This window comes from Brachionichthys hirsutus, chromosome 8 (genome assembly GCF_040956055.1).
Source record: "Brachionichthys hirsutus isolate HB-005 chromosome 8, CSIRO-AGI_Bhir_v1, whole genome shotgun sequence".
NCBI lineage: Eukaryota > Metazoa > Chordata > Actinopteri > Lophiiformes > Brachionichthyidae > Brachionichthys > Brachionichthys hirsutus.
In genome coordinates this window covers 10,460,652-10,476,455 of record NC_090904.1, presented here as the reverse complement: position 1 = coordinate 10,476,455, position 15,804 = coordinate 10,460,652, and the positions used below count along the sequence as shown (strand labels likewise).

The 15,804-nt window shown below is 44.7% G+C and overlaps 1 non-coding gene across 1 annotated transcript; it reads left to right on the top strand.

The window, feature by feature from the left end:
- Positions 1 to 8,976: 8,976 nt before the first annotated feature.
- trnag-ccc (transfer RNA glycine (anticodon CCC)) lies at positions 8,977 to 9,047 on the top strand. The gene has a single exon. It is a non-coding gene; the product is annotated as a tRNA-Gly (tRNA).
- The last annotated feature ends 6,757 nt before the right edge of the window (positions 9,048 to 15,804 follow it).

Genomic DNA, 15,804 nt, shown 5'->3' with positions numbered 1-15,804 from the left:
TCTTTCCCCACAATTCACTCTTTGAATGACACTGATAAAAATGCAAGTCTATTTTCAACAAATCAGTGATTGTGATGTGATGACAAAGTCAAATGTAAAAAGTTATACATCTTCTGGACCGTTACCGGGTCCCTTTTTGTTTCCAGCTCTAAACCACGTGGTAACACAGTATACACACATACACACACACAAGCTGAAAAGCTTACACACCTGTATATTCACATTTGATAAGGAAGGGGAGAGGATTACAGCAGGGTCTTGAGCATCTTAAACCATCCTGACTCCCGTGTCACGCTGCCGGTACAATGGGTGTGAGTGTGTTTCACAGTGTGTGTCAGAGTGTGTGTCAGAGTGTGTGTCACAGTGTGTGTCAGAGTGTGTGTCAGAGTGTGTGTCACAGTGTGTGTCACAGTGTGTGTCACAGTGTGTGTCACAGTGTGTGTGTTACAGTCACCATTAAACAGGCATCTTGCTTTCCTTTTTCTTGTGGTGCCACCATTTATTTCACAGGCCTCCGTCTGAGTGTGTAAGGGAGGCCTCCCTGTAAGAGTCATTTTCCATGCCTTTGGTATACAATCGCGTGTGTGTGTGTGTGTGTGTGTGTGCATTTGAGCCATGGCTGAGACCCTGATGGGTCTCTAGACACAGAGGATGAGTTAGCCCCTGCCCTGGTTTCCATGGCAGCTGCTGGCTTTATTAGTCTCTCACTTTAGCCCCCACAAGCACACGCACACACTTCATTGTACACCGACAGGGCCACAATGCCACCCCGCCCCGAGGCGCTCGCATTTTGCAGCAGTTAAGCAACTTGTCAGGAATGAGAGATGGCCGGTGTGTGGCTAAATGAAGCGCAATGGAGAAAGCGTCACACGATTTCACACTTGAGTAGCCTGCGGCGCCGCTGCAGCCACGCGCACACACACACAAACATAGAAGCCGGGCGAGATGGGCTTGAAATGAGAACTATGGTGGGCATCAATACAGCCGTTCGTATCTGTGCTCTGCAAGAACCATTCTAGATCAATATTCCTCAGACCGAGCCAATGTCACATTCTGTATGCCGCCAGCCAGACAGCATTAGAGACGCTCCAGGCATCATCAATCAAGCCCTCGCCGTTCGTCCGACCACTTACATGGCTCATATCATGCTTCATAAAGGCTGTAACCACCTTGACTCACACACACAGACGCACACATTCAGATCCAATATACTGGTGAATACCGTAGATTGAAACCATCGGCGCACATTTCGACAGCCGCATCCTGCTTCTTCTTTTTTTTTTTGCGGTGACCTCGGAGGTGCTGATGGACGTTCTGGAGCCCGTTTGGGTCTTAAAACTGTTAATGTGTAATCGGAGTTCCCGTTGGCACCATCATTCCGAGTGTATCCAACCCATTTGATGGCCGAGCTGTGCTCCAGAATGTAATGAGATAATTGTGTGATGTATTTTCGGCGTCTAAAGTACATTAATCTCGGCTGGGGGGAAAAAGGGGGGGGGGGGGGGGGGACCGGTTCATGGCGGCGTTGAATTAGGCAGCTGATCATCATTCCCCAATTTCCCTTTTTTTAAGCCAAACCTTGCTTGGTTGTGCTTCCGATGCTTCTGAGTTTTGGCCCAAAAGAAAGAGAAAACATTTGGTAAGATCAAATGAAATCAAAAAACTAACTTAACCCATTCTGGATCCACGAGATCAATGGTTAACTGACCCGCAGGGCAATCAAATATCAGCACCAGGTTTGGTGAAAATGTTAAATCCGATGTGGAATTGACTCGGCTATAAGACGAGGCCTGTCAGAAATCCCTAGCTCTAATATTAAATGCACAGTAGGCTGAAACACAAGTGGACCCCCGTTTTTAGAATAATCTTGATCATATATGCAATGCGGATCCGATCTGGATACCTTCAGCATTTTCAGGTAGGGTAGAGGTCCCCATCCTACACGACTGTTTCAAATTCTATGAACATCGGTCAATAATCAACCGAGATATTTAGGAAGAAAATTTGAAGCTCCATTTCCTGCAATGTTTTTGAAAAATTCAAAGTGGTCTAGAATACAGGATCTATTTTGGATCATCACCAAAATTTAATCATCTGTTCCTGGTGACATTCCCAAAATTTCCTGGAGGTTTCATCAAGATTCATCTCTGACCTTTTGATTTATGTTGCTACCAGAGAGACAGACAAACGTGTAAAAAAAAAAAAACCCTCCATGGCGGATGTAATAAAACAGAAAGTACAAATCTGAGCACGTTGAATCTTCTTCATCAACTTACTTACATGCACTGCAATGCTTCCAGTCTCATTAGAGACATTGCATAGCGGGCCCCATCACTCATGTTCCGCTATAAAAGAAATTCTGATTCTGCTGTTCAGCGGATTCACACTGCATGAAATCTTTCTGCTTCAGTTCATTAAATTCCTGCGGACATCTGAAGGCAGCACGGCAGCGTTGACGATGCGCCGGTAAACCTTCTGCCTCCATAACTCTGATAAGTGCTGCATCATTATGCATGAACATCCACAGTGTTTGCCTCCATTAAATCACATGCAAATATCAGCGGGCTGAAAATCTGCACACACCTCTACACACACATCAGGGTTTGTTGCTGCTGCAGGAAGCTCCAACTTTCTTCTCAGCAAAAGTCACATTTGGTGTTTTATTCCTGAAATGTAGGGGTGAAAAATGTTCCGGTGTCACATCTTGATGAATAATGCGGACATTTATGGCGTGAGATACGGCAGACATAAAAATGAAACAGCGTCAGATTGATGAGAATGTCTAAATTATGTCTGCCAAGCAGACAACTTTTTTCCTGATTTTAGTTGTTTCTGCGTTTGTAGACATGACGTCATCGTTCTTCACCGGGACTGTAAGGCTTTTCTATGTTCTAGGTTTTAACTATACATTGATCATTAGTTTTATACTGATGATGCAGCATTTTTCTACTGTGTTTAACTGCATTTCTACTTTGTATTATTATTTGTGGATTACTAGTTGGTTATTAGTTGTGATCGTAATGTTCTGTCTGTCCTCCAGGCCTGGTTTGTGTCCTCAGGTCTGATAGAAGGTTTTAAATGCATCAGCTGGTCCGGAAAATAAAAGCATCCCTTCTAAGTGTATCAATTTTCTCAAATTCTGTCCTTTTCTGGTGTGAATGGACGCCTTTTACTCTTATTTCTATAGAACCTCTGGTATCAGTACGTGGCCCGGTTCAACCCTTTTAAGCTGAGCCGTGCCGTCCCTCTTCAAATCGACTTCAATGCACTTTTATTTCTACAGCACAAGATCACAACAGAATGTTATCTCAGGACACTTTGCAGGAGGGAAAGACAGAACCCAACTTGTCCCACAAGAGCAAGAACATTTGAAAAACGTCCCTTTAACAGGCAGAAACCTTGAACAGAACCTAAGACTCATGTTGGCCGGACATCTGTCTGGACCGGTTGGGTTGAGAACAAGAGAGAAATAGCGGTATATAGACAGAGAGACAATAACAGAGAGGGAGCGACAGAGACAAGGAGAGTCAAAAACAAAGACAGTGATAGAGAGACAGAGAGAAACATAATGTATTTACACTCCATCCAGTGGTTTACAACATGTTCCTAAAGCTGCTGCGCTAAAGAGCTGCTATATAAAACTCGAAATGCTAATGCTAGCGATTTGATTCGGTTCTTCAGCTTAAAAGAGGGACAAACAGAGGGACAGAAAGCCCAAAAAAAAACTACGGGAAAGAGAGAAGGATTAGTGACATTTATTTATAAAGTGTGAATACGCAATGTTTGCACATCTAACAGGAAGTGAACGCATCACCGTTCACATGGCAGTGATTTTAAGAGAGACGGCGTCCTCGGCTCGTTCTGTTCCGAGCTGTCACGTCTTCACCTGCAGCCGTCAACAACCGAGGAAAGATGGACTTCACATTTTTTTGTCATTAAAACTCTTGTCTTCACTTTCCGCTTTGAGGACGTTGCAAGGCGTGCCGTGTCCCATGATGACTTACGGGCTTCACCATCTGGCGACGGCACATTTCAGCAGCAGACTGAGACCACGCCAAATTAGATTTAGCTCGGAGTGAACTGCTGTTTGTGCTGCTGCAAGCTGCTATTTCCTCACTGTTAGGATAACACTAATCCCTTGTGATTACAAGTAGACTCCAGGCTAAAAGCAACGGCGTGCGACAGAACCTGCGCTTTTGTGTAACCGGTATCGGTTCGGTGTGACAGGAAGCGGGGCGTCGTGTTGGATTTGTGCGAACACAAAGACGGGGGTAAACTCAGCTTTGTGACATAAATGTTGGATGAAGAGAGACGCGCTTGGGCTCGCCGTCGTCCTCGCCGGCCCTCAAACACGGCATCTACTTTAACTGTATCTTAAAAGGATGCACACAGCGGCACCAAGGTTACATCAGTCATGCCGCGTAAACTTTATCCACCTGCATTTTGTTGCCCGCTCCCTTTGTTTTCACCTCCTCTTTCAACCCGCCTCGCCTCTCTCTCCATCAGCCGTCGGGATTCTCATCTGACAGGAGAGCAGAACATGAAAGAGTAAGCATGCGGGTGCAAGGACGCGTGGCGGAGAGAATACTAAGCACCGATGGGTGTTAAACAAAAAGCCTCGTGCAGACACACACACACACACGGAGGTGTATGTAAGCACACCTTACTCAGCGGCACATCGGCACGCACACTTATAGACAAACACACACTCTTCTGGGTATTGGCAGGCCCCTCGGCGCGGGTTGAATAGAATATGTCTGTACCGCAGGCTTAAACAGCGAGGATTACGACGGATACGAGGGGAATGCTAAAGCCAGGAGGGAGGCCGACGACCTTGGCATTGGAGGAGGAAGAGGAGGAGCTGGTCGTGGGTGGCACGCCCATTCAAAAACGTCCTAAACATGAACACAGAAAGCAATGATGGCCTTGTCTCTGCGTGTGTGTCATCTAATATTTGATTGATGAAGAGCTTTATAACATTTTGTGTGTTTTTGTGTGTGTGTGTGTGTGTGTGTGTGTGTGTGTGTGTGTGTGTCTCCAAACACAACTACTTTTTTTATTTTGTATGCTTTTCCTTGTGCCCAATTGTGTGGAAATAGGTGATGTATCCTATACTTGTTACGAGTGGCCTTGCAGAATGCATGATTCATTTTCATTTTGAGTCTTGTAATAGGGTGTGTGTGTGTGTGTGTGTGTGTGAGAGAGAGAGAGTTAGCACATCGGTGTAATGATCTGGGATTGGATGTGTCAGGTCATTTCTACAAGTGTTAAAGAAAGCAGGGAGGAGAGACAGGCAATCTGAAAAAAGCTCATCAGTCCAAGGAGAAAGAAGATGGGGTGGGATGGATGATTCACGAGGATGGAGACAGCAATGTTGGAGGAATGAACAAATTGTTTGAGTTCAGAAAGAAGAAGGGAGCAGGGTGGGGGGGAAGATAAAAGATGGATAAAGGAAAAGGATGTCTGGATAAAGAGGGCGAAGGTGAGATAGAAAAGTAATGATGATAAATTAATGCTGGGATGACGAAGAATGGGAGAGGAATCGAAGTCTGATGAAACGATTACAGCGCAGAGGGAATAAAGAATAATAGATTGAAGGAGAGGTGGAGGAGGAGAAGGAGGAGGAAGGGTTGACTCCTGCTGGATTTCAGTTTGATTTGTATCGCTGTTTATTTGAGACATTTTTTTTACATCCTTTGTATGTTACAGAAACGAGCAGTACGGATCATTCACAAAGTTGGATTTCGGGATCATACTCATAACTTATTTATTCAGTCAAAGTTGCTTAAATGTATGGATCTGGTGAAATACAACACTCTAGTAGTTCTGTTCAAGGCATTTAACAAATCATTGCCAATTAATCTACAACGTTTTTTTTTACTGTTCGAACTGCAACTCATCATTTGAGAGGATTTGGAGTTTTTAAACTACCTCAAGTTCGAACCACACACAAAAGCTTTTGTTTGTCTGTACGTGGGGTTAAACTTTGGAACAGTCTGGATACACAACAAAAGCAATGTCAAAGTATTCATCAGTTTAAGCGAGTATATAGACATCTGGTTTACTCACAATATTCAAACAGAGGGTCATGAAGGTAAATCTGTTACTTGTATCAGTGCTTATTGTTTCCATTGCCATTGTTGGTATATGTTTATTACCATTGCTGATATTTGTTTATTATTAATGCTGGCATGACTGTTTAAACAGTCATCTGTTAACAGTGGTAACACCATAATGAAAAAAAAAATTAAAAAAATAAATATATATATATATATATATATATGTATATTATTTTATAATTTAACTAATTTCATCCGATGTTTTGTTGTATTTTTCAAAATCATACAGTGCTTATAGTTGTTGTTTATATGATTTGAAGTTTGAAATAGAGGAACTTGTTATGTTTATATATTATGATAAATAGGGGTGGGATTAAATACGTTTTCTTCTTCCCACCCCCTTTCAGGCTGAATTGACATATTATTTATTGTTTAAATGTGGCTCGTGCGATGTGGCACGGTTTGTTTTGTTTTGTTTTGTTTGCTTTTGTCATTGCCTGAAATAAATAAATACCTAACCTGACCTAACCTATGTGTAATGTTGCCATCGCCATGGTTACACACCAAACGGAAAAATAAATACAGGGGTGGGATTTGTAGTCATAACGGACTACAAAGTGGACTTGGTCTGATTCTGGTGGTTGGTTTCTCTGACACAAATAGAATTTAATATTTTCTCACCAAATTTTCTGCCCACAAACAGTTGAAATGTGGCCTTTTTTTCCCATTTGTAAACTTTTATCCTTTGAATTTTTTTTTTTTTCCATTCCCATGGACACAAGTTGAACTCTCGGACTCGAGTCGAGTGGGATTCGTCTCTCATTTCCGGGGCTCGAATCATAACTGTTTAATTGCGTTCCATGAAATATTCCTCACACAACTCCCTCGTGTTGGAGATTTGTCCGTGAACGAGATCCACTGGAAAAACGGGCCGAGATGTGCGTTAACAGGGTGATGCTTTCAAGGGTGCTTTGTTTAGCTGTAAGAACCAAAGCAGTGACAAAGGTCGGAACTGTTTCTTCCTAACGGGAGTGTTGTAACTGACTCCTCCACCCTCAGGGGTCTCCCTGGTGCAACCACATCCACCGCCTCCTGTCCTGGTGACATCTCTGCAGGGGACACATCAGGAAGTGTTAGCATTTAAGCTTACAACAGACGGGCCACCTCTTTTACTGGCATTCAGAACCCTTCGCTTGTTAACGGATCACCTGCGAACGGCAAAACAAGACTCCTCTGAGATTTATTAGTGAAAAGAAACGAAGTGTCAACGTGGAGATACGATGCGGCCCAGAGAGGGGATGGAAAAGACCTTGTGGAGCGGCGGTAAGAAGAAGAAAGGATGAAAAGCGCACGGAAGGAAGGCTGTCGGGGAAAAAATAAGACATCCACATAGAATAGAGGGATGGAGGAGGGATGGAGGGATGGAGGGATGCAGGCTGGGGACCAGATGGATGTAGGTATAATAGGGAAAAGGAGTAATAGGTATTGTCAGAGGATAAATGGTGGGTAACTGGAGAATCGCCTGACGTGTAACAGATAAAGTGAGGTGTCACTGGATTAGGTACCTCCCTCACAGAATAGTGTGTGTGTGCATGTGCATGTGCATGTGCATTTGACATTAAGGTGAGGTGATCAGTCGCCAGAAACTCCCGTACCTCCGTCACTACAGCCTGTTTAAGGTCACTTCGTCCCCGTAGCAACGGGAACACCAGTGAACACCCCCCCCCCCCCGCCTCCCCCCCCAAGAAAACCGCACTGCTCTGACCAAATGCCACCATCTGTGTGTGTATGTGTGTGTGTGTTTCCTGAACTTGGACAAATACCCATGTCCACTGACACCATCAAACCAAACAGCAGTCTTTCTAGGGGGTTTCAGAAGATGCTGGGAGTGCTGGATTTTACACACACACACACACACACACACACACACATGCATCTCAGGTTCTGAATGAATTAGACTTCAGGTCATGCATTTTGCCTCATATCCATAAAGTGTGGCCCGTGCATTTAGCGCGCCCCCTCCCGTTAGCCTACGGCTACGCTCGCGCCTCTCCTCTCCGAAGCTAACACGCTCCTGTTTAGCTGCTAATTAAGATGTATGAGTCAGCCCATCTGTGTGAGCGAGTGTGTGTGTGTGTGTCCTGTCATAATAGTCTGCCACACACGAATGCTGCCGTCGACATTGTGTTTGGCAGGGTCGAGCGCTTTCCCAGCCAGAGACGTCGTCTAATTTAAGACGTCACGCATGCTCGGCAGCTCATAAACGTAAGCCGCTCACACACTCATTCTGCTGTTGTATCAGGCAACCCATGGGTGTCCAAAGGCCACACACACACACACACACACACACACATGCAAAACCACGCTATAGAATGTCTTGATGGACAGACAGTTGGGGGTGTTGATGAGAAACGCACACAAATGTCATCTGTTTGCAAACCCACACGTAATGATCTACCGTGATTTTAAAAACAGCAACCGGTCGGTTCCCCGCGGGGTGATTACGTTTCTCATCACGGTAAGTCATCCATCATCGTCCAACCGACGCACGCATGGCGTCATAAAGACGGCACGGCCTTGAAACGCGCTCAGATGATATTTCTGAGAGCATTTCCATTTCCATAATGGAGCTAGAGATTTCGATCTTAACCCGTTTAGGTGGGGTGGGGGGTCCGGCCCATCTCCCGATGTTGGCAGCCCCCCCCCCGGACCAGGAAGGGGTCGATGTAAGAATTCAAGCAAGTGTGTGAGCGCCAACGTGTTGTTAGCGCCACCGCAACAATAGATAGTAGAACTGGTCTCGGAAGCTTCCTTAAAATGACCTGCAGGGCCCGCCTCATTGAACAGTTTCACTGAGGGAGGTGTGACATTATGACGAGACATCTTTCTCTCGCTCTCCCCCTAAACCACCACCAGTGTGCCACTGGTGTGGTGGTATCATGCAAGATTCCCATTCTTGCGACCTGGGTTCGATTCCCGGGTGGTGCATGATTTTATGGGGTGGGCAAAGGATCTTCTTCTTTTTCTTCCGGCTCATCCCGTCCGGAGTCGCCCCTTTGCATCGTCCTTCCCAACACCAGCCACTCTCATGTCCTCCCTCACTACGTCCATGTATCTTCTCCTGGGTCGACCTCTAGTCCTGTTCCCTGGCAGTTCCATCCTCAGCATCCTTCTACCGATATAGTCCCTGTCTCTCCTCTGGACATGTCCAAACCATCAAAGTCTGTCCTCTCTGACCTTGTCTCCAAAACGTCTGACCTTCACTGTCCCTCTTATTGTCTCATTTCTAATTCTACCTAACCTGGTCTCTCCCAAGGAGAACCTCAGCATCTTCATGCCTTTGAAAGGATTCCACCCCCAAATAGAGGCAGCTGTTGTATTGGTGGGCGTGGCCTCAGAGATTCCTCCGTTGCTGATTTACCTGCATTCGGTTGCTCTACCTCTCTCGCTCTATTGCCTCCGGCCCGTTCCCTGATCCATCTTCACCAAAGTCAGCGCTACACAACCTTTTTCAACTGCGGAAATGTTCCTGTGTCTGACTTCTGACTTTGTGAACTAACTTTTAACAAAACACCATTTGTCTCGGGGCAACGTTAATAAATAATTGCGCCGAACATCAGAAGATCTTAGAAGCCCTGTGTTTGTGATGTTGACTGTCTCCGGGAAAAAAAAAAAACGCTTGACCTTCCAACGAGTGTCTCGATAACTCACAGAACAAAGTGCCGTATGTTGACTTTGCTCACCAGCCATATTTATCATTCTCCGAGAGGCTTTTTGTTTCATCGGTGCTGTTTTATTTTTTTATTTTTTTGCTACAGAGGCATTTCGGCAGGCTGCTGCCAGTAGGCTGACTCCACTCAGTCGGTATCTCACTGCCCGACCGGGAAGCCTTTAAGCAAGCATACCTGCACACGGGCAAACGCACCCAGCAACTCCCTTTCATTCGGTCTTTGTTCTGCATCCGCACCATTTCTGAACCGATGCAGTCATTATTTAGCATTTCTCGACTAGATGTATGCAAATTGAACGAGTCCATCCCTTTATTCCCTCCATGTTGTTCTGCTTGGGAAATGTTATTTCTGGGATGCCAGAACGACTGCAATGTTTCCATGGATAGATGAGATGCATTAAAATTAATTGACCAAAGAGGAAATTCATTTGTTGATCTAAATTACGGTGGAAACTTCCTGCCCAATCAGCAGCCAGGATTGGTACTAATGTATCCTACCCCCAGGTAGTGCTGGCATTAAGGCTATAGCTAGCTTTTTAGACCACTCATCTAGTTCTCACTTGTAAAAAGAAACAAGAATCAGATCAAACAAGTCAAAATGAAATGTTCCTGATGGACTCCGGCTCTCAGTGGTGAGATGATCCTCCTGAGCTTTGTGCATCACGTAAATGTAAAACACGTCTCTTGTTTTCCTTTGATCCGAAGCGAACCGCAGTCTTTCATACGATCGCCTCTAAATGATCTCTGTCATGTGGAAAACATGCTTCTCTTGAATAAATTCATGATGTGAATGCAGTGTTTGAATGAAGCCTCTTGAGGGCTTTGATGAAGACGGGCGTAACACCCATTGTTGCTTTGCGGAGACACGGTTGTTTTGTGTTTGACTGTTTATCATAATCCCCAATGACCTCCGTCTCCGTCTCCGTCTCCGTCTCCATTGTTGTTCAAAGGTTTTCAACGTCTTTGTTAATAGGGAACAAGGATATAAGAATTGCATTAAAGATATCATGTGCGTGTCAGCCGGACTCATGGCTAACTAGAAAAGCACTCAGAGAGCACAGGCCTCCGCCAAGCAGCTCATTCCCCTCTTAATTGGATTTACACCGTCCACATGGTGATCTGGATCAGCACCAAATGGTTCTAGATTGTTCTTGGTATCTTTATACACCAACCATGAAAAGTTAAAGTGAGGCGTCCTCTATTGCCATTGTGTAGTTGATATGTGTGGCTTGGAATGAAATGCAAACTTCACCAGGGTACGTGTCTGATCTCTGATAAAATAATGCTTTTATTGTGAAAATCCAGCCAGGGTTCCAATCAAAGAGCCCGCTGACAACCTTAAGAATAAATAAATATAGGGATATTTGTTGATAATTTATGAGAGCATGTTTCAGGAAGTGTCCATTCTTGTCCGGATCTTCTCATTAGTGTCCTTTAATAAGAAAACTCATCAAACTGAATAATGGTTGGGCTTTTCAGATTACCCCCCCCCCCCCCCCCCCCCGTGAGTCATGACCAAGAGAAATGTACGACAGGAATGGTTTGACACAACGGCAATTATCTCTGATTACTTTCCTAATCATAATCAGACAGGCCCCATGTTGTCCGTGACGGAGGTTGAACTCAAACGGCGTCCTTGTCAGAGAGCGGCGTCTCGGAAATGCCTGCCGGCTCCACCTGAGGCGCAAATCCGCCTTTTGTTTTTGAAGTGCGTTTCCTGCACGCCTTAAACCGCGTCCTATATCAAACGATCGAGAAATGAAATTACAAACGTGTTCTGTCGTCTGACATGATAAGGCCTGAATTGCCCCCCCCATTTGTGGGAATCACCCACGTGTTAATTGCCCCTCCGGCTCGTCTAATAAACATGTAAATTTGGGCTTAGTTCATTGACAATAATACCCAATTTAGCATCTCAGCTGTCTGCCTGGTATTGCTGGACGTATCGTCCCACGGCTGCTGCAGTGCGAGCGTCATGTTGTTGTTTTCGCTACGCTGATAGCGATGCTGGTAAATGGCTCCGTTAGCCTTAATGGATCCTGCTGGAGACCGGAGCATCCAGCCAGCTCATCAGCCTTACGAGGCATCTCCAATTATGGTACCCAATGGATGAGATGTGATCAGAGGGGAAGCAGCTTGGATGCAAATGACAAGAGTAACGCATAATGCTGCAGATGTGCAGCCGGGTTTTTTTTTCAATCTGATGAGGCAACGCTCCGATATTTACGATGTCTTTTTTTCTGTGACCTCTAAAACCTTCGTAAACCTCTATTATAATGAAAACATTTCCTGGCCTTGTGTAGTTCTGATCGGTTAGGTGTAGGCGTAAATATTCCAAAGAGTTTGACCTTTAGGAAAACTGTTTTATCCGCTTTTGTTAAGAGTTGGGAACAAAAAGGGCGGGGTTTGTCTTCATTCATACGTCATTCTGCTTTTCTTAAGGTTTAAAGCAACATCTCTGTTTTTTTTGTTCCAAATGAAATGGATGAGCTCGGTCCCCCTGCCCCCCCCCGCTAACAGGTGCTGGCTTTAGCTCTTGTGACAGAGCTTTTCGAGCTTCATCTAAGCGAATAGGCAAGTGTCCAGTATTTAGCCGCCACTGTCGCGTTTGGAACGATAAATGAGTTGGATGGCAGACGTCCACACAGTTGGAGGGAAATGAGGACGCAAACATGTGTTTCTTCCCTCAAAAGTTGGACATTTTGTGTCCCGTTCTGCAGAATTGTGTCTCATTCTAATGTCACAGTTCTTCCTTTTCTCCGGATGAATACCCGACGACAACGATGGCAAGAAAACGTTGTCACTGGGATGTAAACGTACGCCATTGCTGGACGTTTGGAGCATCGTTCTTCCTGATTTGTCTCCGGCTTGTCACCAGTCTTCCCTCCGACTACCGGCATGTTTGCCACAAACTCGAGTCCTGTCAGATATGACATATAAATCCAACAAACAGTCAAACTGTTGAAGGTATCACACGTTTTTAAACAGAGATTCCTTTCTTTCTTTTTTCCTTTCTTTATTCTCGCCTCCAGATATAAACCGAATCTAGCCAATTACTCAGTGCGGTGAGAAATAATCATTTCTGTTCCTTCCTCTTTTCAGAAAAACAGAAGGATGTGGGGAATCCAGCAGAGCTGTCAGAGGAGCGGCGGGTAAACAAACATGTTGTTGCTGTGAGCTGTCACTGACGTCTAACCATGTGCCGATGGTGATATGTTTCTTTATTACCAGGATATTAAGCTGAAATTCCAACTTTCCAGAAATCTCTCTAGCAGGAGAAACAAACATGCTACGAGCTGATGTCACGTGTTTTAAGCTTTTCATCATTCAATGGCGGCTGGTAGAAATCTATTATGTGTGTGTGTGTGTGTGTGTGTGTGTGTGTGTAAAAAATAAATTCTCTAAATAAAAAATATTTTATTTAGAGACCCAGTTAAAAACAATCAGATTGCAGCAATATCTATGGATTTGTCGCTTTTCTTTCCATTCAGAAGGTGGCGCCGTTTTATTTCAGTAAATACAACAAACAGTCCTGACTTAAGCGAATAAAATAATCGCCCGTCTGATGTTTGATTCGAGGCTGCTGATTGGTTGCTACAGAGTCCCACAGAAATGATTTTTGTATATTTTGCACACACGCCCTGGCGCCCTCTATTGGACAGTCGCCGCTGCATTTCATGTGTTATAATACTGTATTTAAAAGAAAGGAAAGGTCTCTGGTAGCACGGTCGGTGACGTAGTGGTTAGCGCAGTTCCCTCACAGGAGGAAGGCGCCGGGTTCGAATCCTATCTGTACGGAGTTTGCACGTTTTCCCCGTGTCCAAAGGCAGCCAAGAAAATGGATGGATAGATGGAAGATAGATGGAGAAGTCTCTCAAAGAAGGAAAGACTGTTTCCGGATTAAATTCGTTGTCTTGGTTACCAGGAGTCAGAGTTCAGTCTGGTTTGGTTCTAATCACTATCCAAGCGTCGGCATAAAAATAATGTGGTTCATGTTAGACGTTTGTACTGCTTGTTTAATCGTGTTAAATATGTGCTGTATGTTTTTAAACGCATGATAGAAGTTAATTGCTGATGTAATTGGTTCTTTCTCTGCTCGTGCTACATTGTCTCATTTGCATATAACAACATGGCGACATTTAAGCAAAAGCTGTTGCCGTCTTGTTTGAAACGCTTAACGCATCCCTTAAATGCATTCAAAAAGCTAGCAAGCTATAGCAGAATTAATTGGCTGTTTTTGCACTGAATCACATCGGCTTCCTTTTTGCTTTGCTAAAATTGGGAGGTAGTTTGTGCTGAACCAGCGAAGCCTTGCAGCAGCTGACATTTCAACAATAGCTCTGTCTGTTCGGGTTGCTGGATATAAATAGGCCTTCTTCTTAAAAAACGCTGCATGTGCTTCTAACACGGTCGTTGATTCATTCGTCCTTTTCTCTTTTACATTTTATAATTATGTTGATTACAGCAATGCTTTTTTAGGATTGCTGGTGAAAAGCCGCTAAAGTAAGATTAGCATATGGATGGATGGATGCGGCTACTCGTGACTTTGTGTTGTCTTCTTTGACTTGAACATTTTTGAAAACTAAAGACGGAGCAATAAGTTTTAGAGGATTACCGCCCACTGCAATCGAAGGCGAGGAAATTGAGCTGGTGGAGAGCTATAAATATCTGCTATCTGGTGATAGCAAGCTGCGCCTCCAGACACATGCGTTTTTCTGGCGGGAAATGATCCCTTTTAATGCGGGTGATAAAACATGACCTCCCCTAGTCAGAAATTGGCTCAATATGTTTTGACAGTTTGTATCGTAAACTGAATTGACAAGCAGATTGTGTATAAATCAGACGGTGGGGGGGGGGGGGGGGGGGGATTACATAGGCAGGAAAGGTGAACTGAAAGAGGGAGAAGGTAATGGCTTGTTGTCATGACAGCTCGCCGTTTCTCTCTCTTCTTTAGCGGTCAGCTGCTGCTTGCTATTGGCTGAATTTTTGCATCGCATAAAAGTGTCAAGAGTACGTCTGAGAAAAATGTCCACGCAATGTGGCGCATTTAAAGAGGTACTGATGGACGTCGAGAATTTGTGCTGCTGCTCTCGCTATTATCAAGCTTTTCTGTCAGTTTCTGTTGAACAGACAGACTCGCTTAGCAATTATCTAGCGGACATGGAGGTTTCTGCTGCTGCAGTGTTGGATGTTTCCCTCTGAGAGTTAAAAGGCACTGAACTCCGGATTCATCAGACGGTCAGATGGCTCTTTAAGTGTGCCGGCGATGTGTCCTTATAAGGAATAAATCTGATGCTTGTGCTGACATTGTACAAGAAAATACAATCATGAATGTACGCTGGTGATAGAAAGGCAGATTGTGGACGACTTGTCACGAGGTCATACAGGGCTTCCTACGCTGTGTTATGGGCGTGGTTATGTTTTGTTATATATATATATATACAAGCCTGCACACCCAATCCAACCGACTTTACTTTTTCTACTCCTGCCTTATTACGCCTTTATCGTGCACTACAGCGACTCGCCTTTGAAAGAAAAACCACTCTGTCAGCCATTTAATCACCGTGTTCTTCACCTCCTTCTTTCCTACCGCAGGCCTCTGGCTTTACTCCGGAACGCTGCACAGTTCACCGCCTGCCGGCTCCCGATGCTGCATCCGGATCCCGATCAATATAAATCCCTGATAGTACTGGAAAGTATTCCATGGCTAACAAGCAAGCTAAAACTTTAAAACGCACCGTAGGATCGACCCGATTCCGTAAAGGTGGTTCAGATCAAATGTATTTTGACCGAAAGTGGAACTGGTTAAAACTGGAGTGATGGCTGATGGGTGGATGAAAGGAGGGCCGCCGATGAGGAGACGATTGGCTGGAGAGCAGGAGAAACCAGACGATTGGCAGGCCGGGAAAAAGGCGAATAACTTCAGAGAAGCGACCCAAAACTTATCCAGGAGTTAAAAGACGTCTGTGCTGCATGAGCAGGATGAAGGGTTTGGGTGATGAATGGCAGGATAAA